Consider the following 17403-nt stretch of genomic DNA (forward strand, 5'->3'; position numbering starts at 1 on the left):
GAATCTATATATAGAGAAACCCTAATTAGAATCATATTCAAATTAGGTCTTTCTATTCTCGGGTCACAGAAAAAAGATAATTACCAAAATACCCTTTTAGGGTATTTTGGCTATTCCCTTAAGTGTGGCTGGCCAGGGCAGCCCATTATGGGCTTTATATGGCCGGCCCACTTACCTTGGTCGGCCATCATATGACCGGCCCAAAAAGCCTTGCTCCGGGCACCTCTTTTAGGCCTGGTTCTTTTTATCTTGTTCTGAATCTCCATTCGAACCTTTTCGGCTTATTTAGTTGGATTCAATCCATATTTAGCCTGTTCCCGTCTAGTCAAGTCTCTCCGATCTAGTTACCACTCTTATGTGTAACCCGTTGTAGGATCCGGTCTATGTTAGCCGCGAATCATCAAAGTGATCCGACGATCGTAGTTGGCTTCTAGCAAAGCATTACGACCCCTAATTGGACCGGACTGGATGATCTTCACAGTGTGGTCATCGTTATCCTAGCTGACAAATGGATCGCATTGCCATCTTGGTCGAAGGACACTCCTTCGGAAGGACATCTCCTTCAGACCGAACGGATATATCCTTCAGTCTCCCACTTGTACTTAGAACAAGTGCAATGCTCGATTCTCACGTCTCTTTGTATCTCATCTGATACGTCATATCATTCAGACTTTCTTGATCTGGAGAACAGTTGTCAAAGCAAATGATTAACTATTAATCCATTCGAGTGCGGCCACACATTTTCCAGTTGCTTCTCCTCAAGTGGCCCGGAGATACTTATCCTAACTTAATAGGAGGACATCATCCAGTCTTGTACTCCCACTTAACTTCATGTCTATCATGTCTCACCCAGTATTCCGCCTTTATAGCCTCCTTTTACGGCACGACGTTTGACGGTACCAAAGTTCGACATTCCTTATATAAGATGAGTGGAGTACTCATGTTGATGGAATCTCTCCAATCTTGCCTATGAGTGTTCATGACGTTTTTCAACTTTTGAAGAACTCTCATATTTGGGTTATCCAGTGTATATTCTCCAATCATACATGTAACATCCCATATTTTCAAGGTTAATTTAAAGACTATTTGACATTTGGGTCAAGTCAAAAGAAGGTCTAAACAACAAAGAGGACAAATTAGGGGGTATTTTGTAATCTGGCCAAAACCAGGGATTTAGTTGAAAATTAGGATGTTTATGGAAGTTTGAAAAAGTCAAAAGGTTTAGAATAAATTGGAAAGGCTCTTAACCTTGCTGCATGAGAGGCACGTGGGATTGAAAATTGGGTTTCTAAATTGGCTTATATTAATATTTTAATTCATCCCACTTTTCTATGATATAAAGGATAAACACAAACCTTCTTTAGTATAACAGAGAATGAGAAGCAGTCGGTGGTTTTAATGGCCGATTAATGGTTCGAGCTTCTTCCATCGATTTCTTCGCGTCCGATAGTCGAAATTCAGTGAAACTTGCTCCAGGTAATCCCATTCGACTTGTTCTACATATCTATCCGTTCAGAATTTTGAATTTCGTCCGAATTTGGTGGTTTTGTGATAGCTATTTTGTATACTGTATAGTTGTACTAATTTCATTTGGGATCGAAATTTGGAGCTATTTAGACGATTATTATTCGATTTCTTCTAATGGTTTATGTTAAGGATCATGTTTAGAATGTTATGGACTATTTTGGGGTGACCATATATAGACGGGGTGCTGCCGAATTATTTTACGGCTCGAATTTCATATTTGGACTAGTTTTTGGAATGAATTGGAATAGAAATAGTCACCCGAATTTTGTCCTATTTCATATAAATGGACAATTTCAGTTATAGATTTATACTACGGAGTTCATTATATGATTTGTCAGCTTATGAAGACTCTAAAATGAAAAATAGAGTTTTTGGGAAATTGGTTAGTTGGTTTCGATGCATTTCAAGTATTCAATGGACTTGGTTATGAAAGTTAGAGATCGATTCGACAGATACTTGAAGTCTTTCGAATTTAGCGAATTTGCTTTTAAGTTTTCATGGTTTTGTTTTAATGATTCTTTTTATTTACGAAGGTTCTTAGTATAAGAACCTAATGTTTCTATTTGATTTTTTGTTATTCTTCCTTGTCTCAGAGTGTGCGAATGAGGAGGAATTAGGTCGTCTGGTAGGCGGGAGTCTTTGGTGATGCAAGGACTGAGGTAGGGGTTCTGAATCCTTTATCCAGCATGGTTTTATAGATAATGAAATGTGTTAGTTTCTACAGTTATATATGTGCCATTATAACTAGAGTTTAGGTAGCATGAAACTCGGTTTTAAGTGATGAATTGAAATATGCTTGAATTGTTTTGATGCGATATGAGAAATGCTTTCGAACTGTTTTTACGGTGATTGCGAACTACTTGGGATTTTCTTGTATGTAACCGACTGCGGATTATGTCAACCTACGGGCATGTAGCCATTGAGGGTAGGATGACATGTGGACACGGTTGTGACCCGTGTGAGACCGGTGAGGTGGGCGACACTAGTCATGAGACCTGTGGGAGTAGAGTGCTTCACTTGCTGGCCATTGGTGCTCGTGCCTCCAGCTCGAGGCTCAGGGCCGTACACCCTGACCGCTCGCCTGGGAGGTGACATTGATTGGGAATCCCTCTGCTTTGTGGCGATATGACTCTTGGTTGTTCCACTTCCGTGTTTGATAAGATAATAAATCGAATGAGAATGTGGTTTTGATATACGAATGAAACTGATTTTGAAAGATCGCATTAGATGCATGACAGGGTACCGAAGAGAATGAGGTTCAGGTCCTTCCATGGGTATTGGGGGACGGCTCTCTTATTCGAACTCGGTGATCAAAAACGTATTTAGATACTTAAGGTATATATGTATCATGAGGTAAACTCTTCAATGATTGCGGAGTCCCTTAGTGGGAGAGGGACTTATCGGCTAGAGGTAAGTCTCTTTCTCGAGGAGACGTAGTGCATTAGCTAGTGTCATAAATGGGCTGGTACTATCTAACGCACTCTAGGTTCTCCTGAGGTACTCTCCTCTTATTGGGAGCGCACCATGGGTGGGCAGCTAATCACTGCTATTGCTTGCTAGATTAAGGAAAATGGTTTTGTATATAGTATATTCGGGAACTGGTTTGATAACTCGTTTTGTCATGATGTTTACAACTTATTAAATGAACTTTTGAAAACGTGATGGGTTTTGGATTGGTCTTCTACCAGAATAACTCGTGTCGGTGAGTATTCTGACCCCCTACTAGTTGTTAGTGTGCAGGTGCTTTGTCGTAGCCTCGAGGCGGAGTTGTATTCCAGCCGGTGATCTTGTCTGACGAGGCTAGTGGAGTTATGTCGTTTTATATAGTTTTTTCGTTATTTTCAAGTTATGTATTTATTGCAGAAACCAAACTCTAATATGTATATACGTAAAACTTAAAGTTGTTTATAAGTTGTATCGGTGTTGTATGAGGCGTTTGTATATTTTTTGTGGTTCGGGTTTCGACCCGAAACTGAGTTGAGTTTGTTTAGCTTCCGCTTAATAGTTTATTCTTGTTTATGCGAATGTATGGTTTGCATGACAGGTTTTGCAGGTGCGACCGGTTCGATTTACAGAGGAGACTCTGCCGGATTTTAGTCTCGTCTGTGAATTGCCGGGGCGTGGTCGTGTCTATTTTGGGACACGGGGCGTCACAGTTGGTATCAGAGCAGTTAGTTCTGATGACCCATATCAGAGCAGTTAGTTTTGGTGTCCGATAAGTCTTGTATAGTTTAGAGCATTGTCTGCTCTTGAGTTTAGGGAAAGATAAAATTGGACAAGATTAGGTGTCTAAAAGCTTCAAGATTAAAAGCGACCAAGAATAAAAGATGCTATATATGTATTTGGTTCTTTTGATTTTCGTTTCTTGTTTTGTTTTTCTCGCGAACGGAAGACTCTGATGGTTTAAGATGGTTACGTATTTCCTTCATTGATGTACAAGTGGTATAAGAGGATAACCAAAGGTTAAGATGTTTTGGTGGTTAAGTTCTGGTAGGTCGACAGATTGATGTGATGGGAGTATTCAAGACAGAAGAGTATGAGAAAATTAACTGTGGTTGGTATGTGCCAGTACACAAGTTTACAACGATCGACAACAACGAACTGTTAAGGAACTTTACAAGATACATGTATATATCGGCTCATTTGGGAAGGATGCTATATGTGGTCAATTTGTTTGATATGTATGGACTAGTGGTAAAATTTATGAGCCTAAGTCACTCGAGCAGGTGATTCTCATATGAAGGCATTGCTAGAAGTAGCTACCCTAGGCGAACCGGAAATGTGAGAAATGCCATCGAGTAACGAAGAAGCTACTGATTGAACCACTTAAGAAGTATTGTGACCACAATGGAGTGACCATAACTTCAGGAAGGATACATGAGGGTTGTAGAGAGATTCGAAGATTCAAATGCATGAAGAATGTGAGGATGGTGAAAGATATGTTGTTATCTGATTAAGCTTAGAAGTTACTGGAACAAGCAAAGCTCTTAAAGAATCTATCGATGGGGTCAGAAGTTCGTCATTATAGTAGGAAATGATCAAGAAGAGTTGTGGTCTTATTCAGTTGAGAAGTCGTAAAAGGAAAGCAAATTGATTCGAGAGATACATTGAGATAAAGTGAGTCGAACTAAATTTCGAGGACGAAATTTCTATAAGGGGGGAGGATTGTAACATCCCATATTTTCAAGGTTAATTTAAAGACTATTTGACATTTGGGTCAAGTCAAAAGAAGGTCTAAACAACAAAGAGGACAAATTAGGGGGTATTTTGTAATCTGGCCAAAACCAGGGATTTAGTTGAAAATTAGGATGTTTATGGAAGTTTGAAAAAGTCAAAAGGTTTAGAATAAATTGGAAAGGCTATTAACCTTGCTGCATGAGAGGTAGGGCTGGGAAAACGGTCCGGAAACCCGCGATCCGGCCCGTTCGGCCCGAACCGTGGGAGACCGATGACCGAAGCAGCCCCGAGCCGGGTTAGCCCGGCCCGATTAAACGGGCTAATAGGGCCGGGCTCGGACAGGTTCTCAATTCCGAGTCCCGGCCCGTTAAGCCCGTCCGTAGCCCGGCCCGATGAGTAGCCCGTATAAGTAGCCCGATAGTTTGCCCGTTAGTTGAGCCCGACGAGTAGCCCGGCGATCAGCCCGAAATTGTCCGCGTGTTTTTAATGAATCCAACGGCTGAGATTACATGTAATCTCAGCCGTTGGATTAAATCTATCGGGCCTATAAATATCCCTCAAATCCCAGGTAAAACCCTAATGCCCTATCTCTCTTCCGCCGAACCCTAATGCCCTCTCTCTCTTCCGCCGCTCTTTCTCTCTGTTTCCGGCGATCTCTCTCTCTCTTTCCACCCCTCTCTCATCATCATCTAGGTTAAGTTAAACCATCATCATCATCTAGGTTAAACCATCAAAGTAACCCGAAAGCCCGCTCTTTCTCTCTGTTTCCGGCGATCTCTCTCTCTCTTTCCACCCCTCTCTCATCATCATCTAGGTTAAGTTAAACCATCATCATCATCTAGGTTAAACCATCAAAGTAACCCGAAAGCCTAATACCTAAACGAAAACGAAAACGAAAACCTAAAGCCAACGAAACATTAAAGGTTGCCGGTCATCTTACCTTCATCATCCAACCGATTGGATAAAAAAAAATGGTTAGTATCTTCTCTCTACTTTAGTCTTCTACTGTTTCTAATGATGCATGCGACGTGGGTTTCGAGTTGGACTTTGGAGAAACCGAGAAAGGGATCTGCTTCCGACTTCGGATGATGTTCGGTTAAGGTATACGCTGATGATCTTTAAGATCAAATGAAGCGGTTAAGCCTCGAACTCATCTTAGATAGGTTTTTTTTTTTTTTTTTCTGTTATGATCTTGTTATTTGATTTGATTTGTGAAAAGTTATAATATATTGTTATTATTTCTTAGATAGTTAGTTTAGTCTTTAAATGTTAACAGATCTGTTTGATCAGACAGATCAGAGTTCTAAACCTTTGATCTGTCTGATCAAATAGATCGGATTAGGGTCTGTTCAAATAGATCGAATAGATCAGATCAGAGTTGTAATTTTTTTTTGTTTGGTGATTGATGAAAGTCGATGTAAGATGTACCATGTACAGACAAAAAAAATAGTGAAATTTTTTTTTTTTTTTTTTTGTTCTGAAACAGAACACTCATTTGATTAAATTTATCAAACTCGAATGAGTGTTCTGTTTCAGAACCGTTAGATCTGTTTCATACAAGTTGATAGATCATAGATAATAATTTTATTTTTTGTTCTGAAACAGAACACTCATTTGATTAAATATATCAAACTCGAATGAGTGTTCTGTTTCAGAACCGTTAGATCTCTTTGATAGTTTGATACAAGACGATAGATCATAGTTCATAGATAAAATCTTATTTTTAGTTCTGAAACAGAACACAAACATTTGAGTTCGATCTGTTTAATCAGACAGATCTGAGTCATCTGACTATCGATCTGTCTGATTAAACAGATCCGAGTGTTCTGTTTCAGAACCATTAGGTGATTGATAATAGTTCTAACTTCTAAACGAATCTCTTTTTTTAAACAACTTCAAACAACTTAGTCATACTTCATGAGATCTGAGCCAACATAATGATCTTGCCTCCATTTCTTCTATTTTTAAAACTATTCTCCTTTTCTTCTTTATTCTAAAACTATACTTTTCCTTTTTTTTAACAACTTTTTTTCTTAAACTACTTCTCTTCTCTCTATTTTTCCTAAAAAATTCTTTTTTAAAAACTTCTCTTCTCTCTGTTTTTTAAAAACATTTCTTTTCTTTTCTTAAACTACATTTCTTCTCTCTGTTTTTACAAAACATTTCTTTTCTTTTCTCTTTTTTCTATCTTCTAAGTTCTTAAACTGGTCTATTTCTGACTTCTATGTTTCTTACCTTCTCTGTAGGACTCAAGATTTCAGACTGGATCACTTGTCATTCCAGTTTTGGTGCGTTGTTTAAACACTTAGAAGGACCGAATTGATGAAGAACCTAAATGGTTCTCTCAATTGTGGACACTTCTTTGTTGTTAGAACACTGTAACCAAAATGGGTGATTCAAGGAAGCTGGTTAGAAATTGAATGTCCGAACGAATATTGATGTTCCTACAAACCGATGATGAATTTCGTTATCTTAGATCTCTTCACTTGAACTCAGCTTAGTAGAATGACTTTCTATGTTGGCTGTGGTTCTACTTAGGTTGATTTGACGGAGAGTCAGACTGGTGCTCATGGAGAAATATCTCCTGCTGGTACTGCTGATCCTCCTGTTCCTGGTGTGTCTGCCCCTGCTGGTTCTCCCGCAGGCGAAGTAGATGTGCTGACTGGAACGTCAACCTGTGCGAGAGGCCGAAGTTCTAAGGTTTGGAACTTTTATTCTTTTCATGATGCTCCTGATCCTAGAAATGGAGGCAAGATTGTTAAAATGGCAAAATGTAACTTTTGTGGTGTTTCTCGAAATTCAAAATCTTCTAACGGGACAACGCATTTCAAGAGACACACATTTAAGTGTGCTAAAGCATTGAAAATCGACTTGACTCAATCAAAGTTGGTACAAGATCCAGAGAGTGGAAATATGGGATCATTTCAGTTTAGTCAGGCGAGAGCTCGCAAAAACACGATCAAGCTTTTAATCCTTCGCGAGTTGCCGATGCAATTTGTGGAGGACCCTTTCTTTCAATTTTATATTACTGATTCCTTCCATCCTGGGTTTAAGTCATTTTCTAGGAGCACTGTTAGAAACGATATCCTTAAATACTTTAAGGAAGAAAAAGATGCACTTAGAAATGCTTTACTTAGTGCTCCTGGTCGAATTGCTCTTACTTCTGATATCTGGTCTTCGAATCAGAGGCTTAGTTACATGTGCATAACAGCGCATTACATTGATGAAATTTGGTGTGTCCAAAAGAGAATCATCTCTTACATTTTGTTGGACAAGTCTCATACTGGGGAACACATTGCCAATGTTTTGTATGATAAGTTAACTAATGATTGGATGATATCTGGCAAAGTGTTTTCCTTATCAATGGATAATGCTAGTGCAAATACTGTGTCTGTTTCCCGTTTAATCCAGTTAATGCCTCATCTACCGTTGAGAGGCGAACTATTTCACGTTCGATGTTGCTGTCATATCTTGAACTTAGTTGTTCAGGATGGTTTTAAAGTTCCCCAGTTTAAAGAAATGCTTACACGGCTGAAAGGTTGTCTTGAATATATCTCTGCATCGGAGACTCGAAATGCACAATTTCGAGCACATTGTGAATCAAAGAACTATTCTCCTAAGAAATTGCAGTTGGATGTAAAACATCGTTGGAATTCAACCTATCTTATGTTGAGAAGTGCCCTTCCGTTTAGGGATCCGATTGACTCGTTTTTACTTGATCGATCTCCACCTTTTGTCTTATCGGGTAGTGATTGGCAGCATGCCAATTTGTTGTACAAGTTTTTGAAGCCTTTTTATGAGGCAACCAACTTCTTTTCTGGTGTTGATTATGTGACTTCTAACTCCGTCTTGGAGTATTTGGTTGATATTGGGATGGTTTTTTTGGATAATCGACATAATCCTATGTTTGCGGGCATTATTCATATGATGGAGGCTAAATTTTGCAAGTATTGGGGTGAAACTCCCGTATTGTTTGGTGTTGCATGTATTTTAGATCCAAGGATCAAAATGAAAGTTGATATGCTCTTACGCGAACTTGAGAATTGTTTCGATACTTCGGCTCATGTTATCAAGTGTTCTTCTGAGCAATCTGTCACCATGATCGGCAAGTTACGTGAATTGTTTAAAGAGTATACGGCTGATTTGAGTGTGCCTACCGCTTCTTCGTCGTCTATTGTTGATGAACCCGAGAGTGAGCTCGATGGACCGTCTAGGCGTGGTGCTTTTTGGAGAAGCATTAAGAGAGTCCGAAAGGATCCTATAGCTACCGCTTCCGAAGAAATATCTAGATATGAGTCTGAGCCAGATCCTGCGGTCGATAATATTGAAAAGTTCGATGTTTTGGGTTGGTGGAGTGAGAATGAGAAGAGGTATCCGATTTTGTCCCGAATAGCACGTGATGTTCTTGCTGTCCCGGTTTCGACTGTTGCTTCCGAGTCGGCTTTCTCTTTAGGTAAAAGAATTTTGGGGGACTATCGGAGTAGCCTAACTCCGGAAATGTTAGAGTGTTGTGTTTGTCTTAAGGATTGGTGGAAACATGAGCTCAATGTTACTTTGAAGGAGTTTGATCCGTTAAACGACGGGTTTCCCGAACCAATTCCAAGTCCTAGCATTTCTCAAGTTCAATTGCTCGATTAATGAACGACGGAGAGAAATGTAACTTTTTGTTTATATTTTGGACTTTTTGATTATGTTGGAGGGAAATGTATTTTTTGTTATTAAAATGGGTGATTATGTAATTTTGATTATGTTATAATCTGATAATCATATATATAATGGTTAGTATTTTAATTAATTATTGTTTTTTAATTAAATTATTGTTTTTTTATTTTTTTTAATGATTCCATAAAACCCGAGCCCGCCCGACCCGAGCCCGCCCGACCCGAGCCCGTTGAAACCCGTTCGGGTAGCCGGGCTCGGACGGGCTACGGGCACTTCAAGTCCTTGATTAGCCCGGCCCGATCCGCCCGGCTCACTACCTCGGGCTCGGCTTTTGCGAGCCCGATCCGCCCGAGCCCGGCACTAGGTAGCCCGAGCCCGACCGAGCCCGCCCGATTCCCAGCCCTAATGAGAGGCACGTGGGATTGAAAATTGGGTTTCTAAATTGGCTTATATTAATATTTTAATGCATCCCACTTTTCTATGATATAAAGGATAAACACAAACCTTCTTTAGTATAACAGAGAATGAGAAGCAGTTGGTGGTTTTAATGGCCGATTAATGGTTCGAGCTTCTTCCATCGATTTCTTCGTGTCCGATAGTCGGAATTCAGTGAAACTTGCTCCAGGTAATCCCATTCGACTTGTTCTACATATCTATCCGTTCAGAATTTTGAATTTCGTCCGAATTTGGTGGTTTTATGATAGCTATTTCGTATACTGTATAGTTGTACTAATTTCATTTGGGATCGAAATTTGGAGCTATTTAGACGATTATTATTCGATTTCTTCTAATGGTTTATGTTCAGGATCATGTTTAGAATGTTATGGACTATTTTGGGGTGACCATATATAGACGGGGTGCTGTCGAATTATTTTACGGCTCGAATTTCATATTTGGACTAGTTTTTGGAATGAATTGGAATAGAAATAGTCACCCGAATTTTGTCCTATTTCATATAAATGGACAATTTCAGTTATAGATTTATACTACGGAGTTCATTATATGATTTGTCAGCTTATGAAGACTCTAAAATGAAAAATAGAGTTTTTGGGAAATTGGTTAGTTGGTTTCGATGCATTTCAAGTATTCAATGGACTTGGTTATGAAAGTTAGAGATCGATTCGACAGATACTTGAAGTCTTTCGAATTTAGCGAATTTGCTTTTAAGTTTTCATGGTTTTGTTTTAATGATTCTTTTTATTTACGAAGGTTCTTAGTATAAGAACCTAATGTTTGTATTCGATTTTTGGTTATTCTTCCTTGTCTCAGAGTATGCGAATGAGGAGGAATTAGGTAGTCTGGTAGGCGGGAGTCTTTGGTGATGCAAGGACTGAGGTAGGGGTTCTGAATCCTTTATCCAGCATGGTTTTATAGATAATGAAATGTGTTAGTTTCTACAGTTATATATGCGCCATTATAACTAGAGTTTAGGTAGCATGAAACTCGGTTTTAAGTGATGAATTGAAATATGCTTGAATTGTTTTGATGCGATATGAGAAATGCTTTCGAACTGTTTTTACGGTGATTGCGAACTACTTGGGATTTTCTTGTATGTAACCGACTGCGGATTATGTCAACCTACGGCATGTAGCCATTGAGGGGAGGATGACATGTGGACACGGTTGTGACCCGTGTGAGACCGGTGAGGTGGGCGACACTAGTCATGAGACCTGTGGGAGTAGAGTGCTTCACTTGCTGGCCATTGGTGCTCGTGCCTCCAGCTCGAGGCTCAGGGCCGTACACCCTGACCGCTCGCCTGGGAGGTGACATTGATTGGGAATCCCTCTGCTTTGTGGTGATATGACTCTTGGTTGTTCCACTTCCGTGTTTGATAAGATAATAAATCGAATGAGAATGTGGTTTTGATATACGAATGAAACTGATTTTGAAAGATCGCATTAGATGCATGACAGGGTACCGAAGAGAATGAGGTTCAGGTCCTTCCGTGGGTATTGGGGGACGGCTCTCTTATTCGAACTCGGTGATCAAAAACGTATTTAGATACTTTAGGTATATATAAATCATGAGGTAAACTCTTCAATGATTGCGGAGTCCCTTAGTGGGAGAGGGACTTATCGGCTAGGGGTAAGTCTCTTTCTCGAGGAGACGTAGTGCATTAGCTAGTGCCATAAATGGGCTGGTACTATCTAACGCACTCTAGGTTCTCCTGAGGTACTCTCCTCTTATTGGGAGCGCACCATGGGTGGGCAGCTAATCACTGCTATTGCTTGCTAGATTAAGGAAAATGGTTTTGTATATAGTATATACGGGAACTGGTTTGATAACTCGTTTTGTCATAATGTTTACAACTTATTAAATGAACTTTTGAAAACGTGATGGGTTTTGGATTGGTCTTCTACCAGAATAACTCGTGTCGGTGAGTATTCTGACCCCCTACCAGTTGTTAGTGTACAGGTGCTTTGTCGTAGCCTCGAGGCGGAGTTGTATTCCAGCCGGTGATCTTGTCTGACGAGGCTAGTGGAGTTATGTCGTTTTATATAGTTTTTTCGTTATTTTCAAGTTATGTATTTATTGCAGAAACCAAACTCTAATATGTATATACGTAAAACTTAAAGTTGTTTATAAGTTGTATCGGTGTTGTATGAGGCGTTTGTATATTTTTTGTGGTTCGGGTTTCGACCCGAAACTGAGTTGAGTTTGTTTAGCTTCCGCTTAATAGTTTATTCTTGTTTATGCGAATGTATGGTTTGCATGACAGGTTTTGCAGGTGCGACCGGTTCGATTTACAGAGGAGACTCTGCCGGATTTTAGTCTCGTCTGTGAATTGCCGGGGCGTGGTCGTGTCTATTTTGGGACACGGGGCGTCACAATACACTCATGTAATTGACTTAAATACTATATTCCTATAGCCCATGAAAATGCGCTATCAGTCAATCTCCCATGCTAGTCTTCATGAGTCATTGTTGTCCATGCAATGACCTGGACTAGGGACTTAATAATGAATCTATTCCAAGTTCACTTAGTAGGGTTTCATTTACCAGATCACGCATCTGATAAACCTACTTGGAATGCTTCACTATTTTTTGGACTGTCGATTAAACACTAAACCATGATTTAATGACGAAATAATTTACTTATTTCTGATAATAAGAGTTTGTAATATTGAGCCTTCCCGTGTAACTCTTACACCCTCAATCTTACTAGTCTAAGCTTAAAGCTTAGTGCCTATGACATTAGTATTACTTCCATACTTAGTCTAAGGTGACAGTTTGGTTAATAGATCAAATCTATATGGATTTTGCTTGTTATCATCCAATGATAATCTTTAGTATTACCGTACTAAATTAAAACTTCCCAAGTTTTAACTACTTTCTTTTATTTGTAAAGTTTGCAACAGTCTCTGTGTGGAACCTTTCCAGCTTACTGTTCTTCCAAGTCAAGATTGTCATCTTATTCTGGAAGTTTGCAACATATGATTTTTCAACCTTTTATTTTCATACAGAGATCTCACAAGTTCTTCTCAAGTACATTGTGTGATCCAAATCAGCTCATCTGGATTTGATTGGTGACGACCATAAATACTCCAAGTACTTTGCGACGTCGAGGCGAATGCTAATCATGTCCCACATGACCGATCTTATGCCTTTTGCATAACCATCTTTCTCATGCGTGCTTGCTCATCAGAATCCTTCAGATTCTAAATCTTGCTAAGCTTAATGCCACGAGACTTAGGTAGAATTACTCCGTTTGAGTGTTTCATATTGGACTTTTCAAGACCTTTTCTTGAACAAGTCTTATCACCTTCTCGATCTATCTTTGTAGATCTTTGGTGCCCAAAAGCATTTCACCTTTATGTGGTCTTTTTATTGAGTCAGTTCTAAACTGTTTTCAACATCAAAATGTTGTTCTCAATCTCTAGTATGTCGTCTACCTACTGGACCGAAGAAAACTGGGTCACTCCCACTAACCTTGTTGAACTTCTTAAATTCAAGATTTCTCTTCATTCCCAAATAAAACAACTCTTGTATACTTTGCTGAATTGAAGATTTCAACTCCTACTTGCTCGTTTTAATCCCTCGATGGATTTTGAAGCTTGCATTTTCACTAGCTTTAGAAGAGTTAACTTCCTCCTGAATGTGTCATATACACATTCTTTCGCTCGTAATAGATCATTATGGTTTTTAGCATTGTGACACGAGGGTTGGCCTTTCCAGGTCCATACCATGAATTTTACGACCTTCTTTCCTTAGTCATGCTCTGGAAAACACCAATGTTTCCATCCTTGTCTGTTTTTCACTTTGAAAAACCTATTTGAACTTAACAGGAACCCTTCCTTTAAGTAAATAGACCAAGTTCCAAACTTGATTTCAGACATGGATTCCATTCTGATCATATTGCTCCAAGCCATGTTTCAGAGTGATTCCGTCACAGCTGCTGTGTAGCTAGCTCATTTTCTTCTTCAGCCGGATCTCCATCCTCTGAGAAAGATTTATGAGCTTTCAAGGTCTATAAGGGGTTTGAACAACTTTGAGACGCTCTCAACACTTTGAGAGTTCTCCTGCGAATCTAATTTGCTTTATGCGGGAGGATCTTTGAGATCTTCCATCTATACATCTCTTTCCATGTCTATTGGCTCTGAATAGATAGGAACCGCAATTTCTGACATTTGTACATCACTGTCAGTTTTGTTGCTCAGATCGAATTTCTTCGATATCTTATATTTCTCCCACTTGTCTTATTGAAATAACTCTTATTTCAAGGAAGACACCACCACGAGCAACAACCACCTTGTTCTCTGATTTCTTGTGGAAGAATCCCCAATATTTATTTATCCTGGAAAGAAATATTCTGTCTGATATGTAGTTTTACACAGATCCGTATGTATGAAGACTATTAGTTCACTAGTCATAGCTTCCTTTAACAAAGATGACTTCGTCATGTAGTCCTTTTGAGCAAAATTCACATGTGTCGTATGATGAGTCATGAAAATGCCTCATTTGAATCTCTTAATTTGGGTTAGTTAGTCCAACTTGAGCGGTTACTCTTATGATTTGTTTGATTTTCTTTCTCAGGTCTCATTTACGGAGTTCGATGAAAAAACATCGTGATAAAGACCTACTTGAGGGGCATTTTGGTCATTTTAATGACAAGAGTATTCTGGTCAATATTAGTGCTCATGTGAAACTAGAATTCAAGACGAACTCGTGGGCGAAAACGGAAGTGAAATTGGAGTCCGGATGAGCAAATTAGAACCGGTCAAAGTTTAAGTTAATATAGATCTTCTGCGACACGTGGCGCACAAGAGGGAAGCGAATCTAAAGGCTCAGATGTGTTTCGGGCTACATTCGGTCTAAAACGGTGGTACTTTAAAATGTGTAGGGGCCCAAGACTTAGTGTAACGCGCTGCAAGATAGTATAGTGGTCCAAAATGATCCAACGGTCTTGCTACCCTCCGTACACGTGTTTGAATCAAAAGAGGTGGGCCGCGTAGGTTTATTTTTCCTGCGAAGCACTGAATCAAATGGAGATTTCAACGTGAACGAGTGGTACGGCCTTATTCTTCTCTGGTTTTCAAATTACGATTAGAGAGAATCTCATACCAGACCCGAGAGAGAGGGATTGAAGGAGATGTTGGTTAGGATCCTTGAGAGAGAGAGAGGAAGATAACAACCGAGAGGGTTGTTCGGATTCGATGGGAGGTTTTCGGCTGGTTCTATAAAGGAGAAGGGGAATAACAGAGAAGGGGCATCACGGTTTTAAAGAAGAAAGTTAGAGAGAGGATCGGTTTTATAGAAAAAAAAACAAAGAAGGAGTGAGAGGAAAAAAGAACAGTAGAGAGAGAGAAAACCGAGAGCTTCTATTTCTGATTTTTGTTTCTTTTATTTGAATCTTAATTTCTTAGTGAGAGAGAGAGAGATTACAGAGGAAGAGAGAAAGTTAAAGAGAGAGACAGAGAGATTTGTAGAGAGGTTCGATTTTATTATTTTCTTCATCTTGTTTTTGAGTTTATCTTGATTTGTTTTCTTTTTTCTTAGTGAGAGAGAGAGATTACAGAGAGAGAGAGATTACAGTAAGAGATAGAGAGAGAAAGCAGAAAGTTTAGAGAGAGAAAGAGAGTTAAGGAAGGTGAGAAAATAATTTTCTCAGAGAGGAAAATATTTCCGGGAAGACGAGAAAATCGTTTTCCCTAGGGGTGCGTTTGGCAGAATTCTCTGAAAATCAGAAGGAAATCACTTCCTTAGGCTCTGTTTGGTGGGAAAATCGCAGAAAAGTTAAGTTTCTTTCTTCTTTTTCTTATAATAATTCAAACATTTATCGTTTCTAGCATGAGTAGCTAAATCTTTTCTATCTAGGGTTTTAGATGAAGTCATAATAATTATTTTCTCGATAAATTTATTAAAGTTTTTACTATTTTAACGATAATATCTTCCGGGTTTTTAGACCGTTCATGGACTAAAACCTGAGTTATATAAAGAACTATCTAATTAGATCAAAATTAAATTGTCGTTAGAATTGTTAGGAAGACGGATTCGAAAACCCTAGCTTCCCTTTTTCTGAATACCGACTTATTTCTTTATTTATTTTTGAGTTTCATATTTTATTTTTATTTTACCTCCATTAAACCATTTTTAAATCTCCATAATTTTAAGGTTAGAATTTAGTTTGACTTAGTCTCTGAGGAACGAACCGGTCTTACCGGAACTATTACTTGACGCCCGTATACTTGCGGGTGGAGACCTTTTAGGGCAACATTCTAGGCCCATCATCGTATGATTCAAAATCATTAGACTTAAAAGTCCGTACCATTGGATCTTCTTCATGTGTTTTATGTCAATTTGACCAATGACAAAACCTGAGTTGACCTCTTTGAATCCTTTGATTATAGCCTACAGTATCATTGTTAATGCTCTTGGTTTTCTAAGAACCTATTTGTCAATTTAGCACTGTTTTAAAACTTTGATGTTTCTAGAAGAACATAATAACACTTATTAAGTTCTACATAGATCAGTGTCTAAAAGAAGACTTTGATCCCTTTCAACATCCTTAGCAACTCTTTGCTTCTGCTCCCTCTTGGATCCTTTCTTCTTTTAGTCAAGTATGTAATTCCCTTTAGCTCCCATTGAGCCGCATATCCGGTCTTAAATACTTGATGAAGGGAGTCTTTAATACTTGCTAGATTAACTAAGTTAACAAAGATATAAGAATCGGAATTCGTAATTCCCTTTCTTTTGTCTTCCAGGTACTTAGGGTAGTTTCCTTGAAAGACTTAGCCATTGCTTTAGAGACCTTTACGTTGACCCTTTAACCTTTTGAATCATAAGAACTCTTCTTATATTCCTTTGGTGACTAAATCTTAAGAACGTTTCTTAGATTCACTTTTTCTCAATGTTCTTTTCAAGACGACTTTCTTAGAGGCACCGCCTTCTCCATTCACGACATCTAGTGGAACTCTTCCTTAAGTTGTTGAATGGTTGTGTATGCATCCATATCATTAATCCCTTCGAGAGAGAAGAATTTTATGGATGTTCACAAAAGAATTTATGGATAATCATATCCTAAGTCGTTGGAAGTGGTAGTGAACATCGGGAATGGGATATTCTCAGACGTTTCCTTTGTTACGAATTCGAGAACGTTTCTCGGGTTCTTTACCAATCGTGAAAATAATTTTCGTTTAATTCCTTCTGAAGGAATGAACGAATGTTGGAAAACTATTTTTCTATTTGTCATATATACTCTACATTAAGCAAAATCCTAAAACTTATTATCATTGCAAAAACACAGTTTTTGCCACATTATTCAAAATCGTCCCCGGTTGAATAATATGATTCCAAGATCCCATTCCTATGGAGTTAAGCGTACTTTGGCACTACCCTTAACTCCACCCTCCTAGGTGAGTAACTCTTTACTGATCATAGTCCTATGACTCTTGGTTGATGAATAACACTTATGCGTTAAATTCATCCTTTTGCCTCGAAATCCAAAACTCTTTTGCTGACTCGTTGAGAATAACCATTTAGACGCGTAGACCTCTTCATAGATCTACCCGTATTGTCTCGAGGTAAAAGATGGCGCCCT

The 17403-nt window shown here is 38.9% G+C and overlaps 2 long non-coding RNA genes across 2 annotated transcripts; both read left to right on the forward strand.

The window, feature by feature from the left end:
* The first annotated feature begins 1333 nt into the window (after positions 1-1333).
* On the forward strand, positions 1334-3468 carry LOC147557542 (uncharacterized). The gene is made up of 3 exons (XR_015234057.1): positions 1334-1476; positions 2121-2186; positions 3254-3468. It is a non-coding gene; the product is annotated as an uncharacterized LOC147557542 (long non-coding RNA).
* Positions 3469-9778: 6310 nt separating this feature from the next.
* LOC147557543 (uncharacterized) lies at positions 9779-11982 on the forward strand. Its single transcript, XR_015234058.1, has 3 exons — positions 9779-9991; positions 10636-10701; positions 11768-11982. It is a non-coding gene; the product is annotated as an uncharacterized LOC147557543 (long non-coding RNA).
* Positions 11983-17403: the final 5421 nt, after the last annotated feature.

This window comes from Eschscholzia californica, unplaced genomic scaffold, assembly GCF_041429995.1.
Source record: "Eschscholzia californica isolate CP2 unplaced genomic scaffold, dmEscCali1.0.p SCAF_2, whole genome shotgun sequence".
NCBI classification, from domain to species: domain Eukaryota; kingdom Viridiplantae; phylum Streptophyta; class Magnoliopsida; order Ranunculales; family Papaveraceae; genus Eschscholzia; species Eschscholzia californica.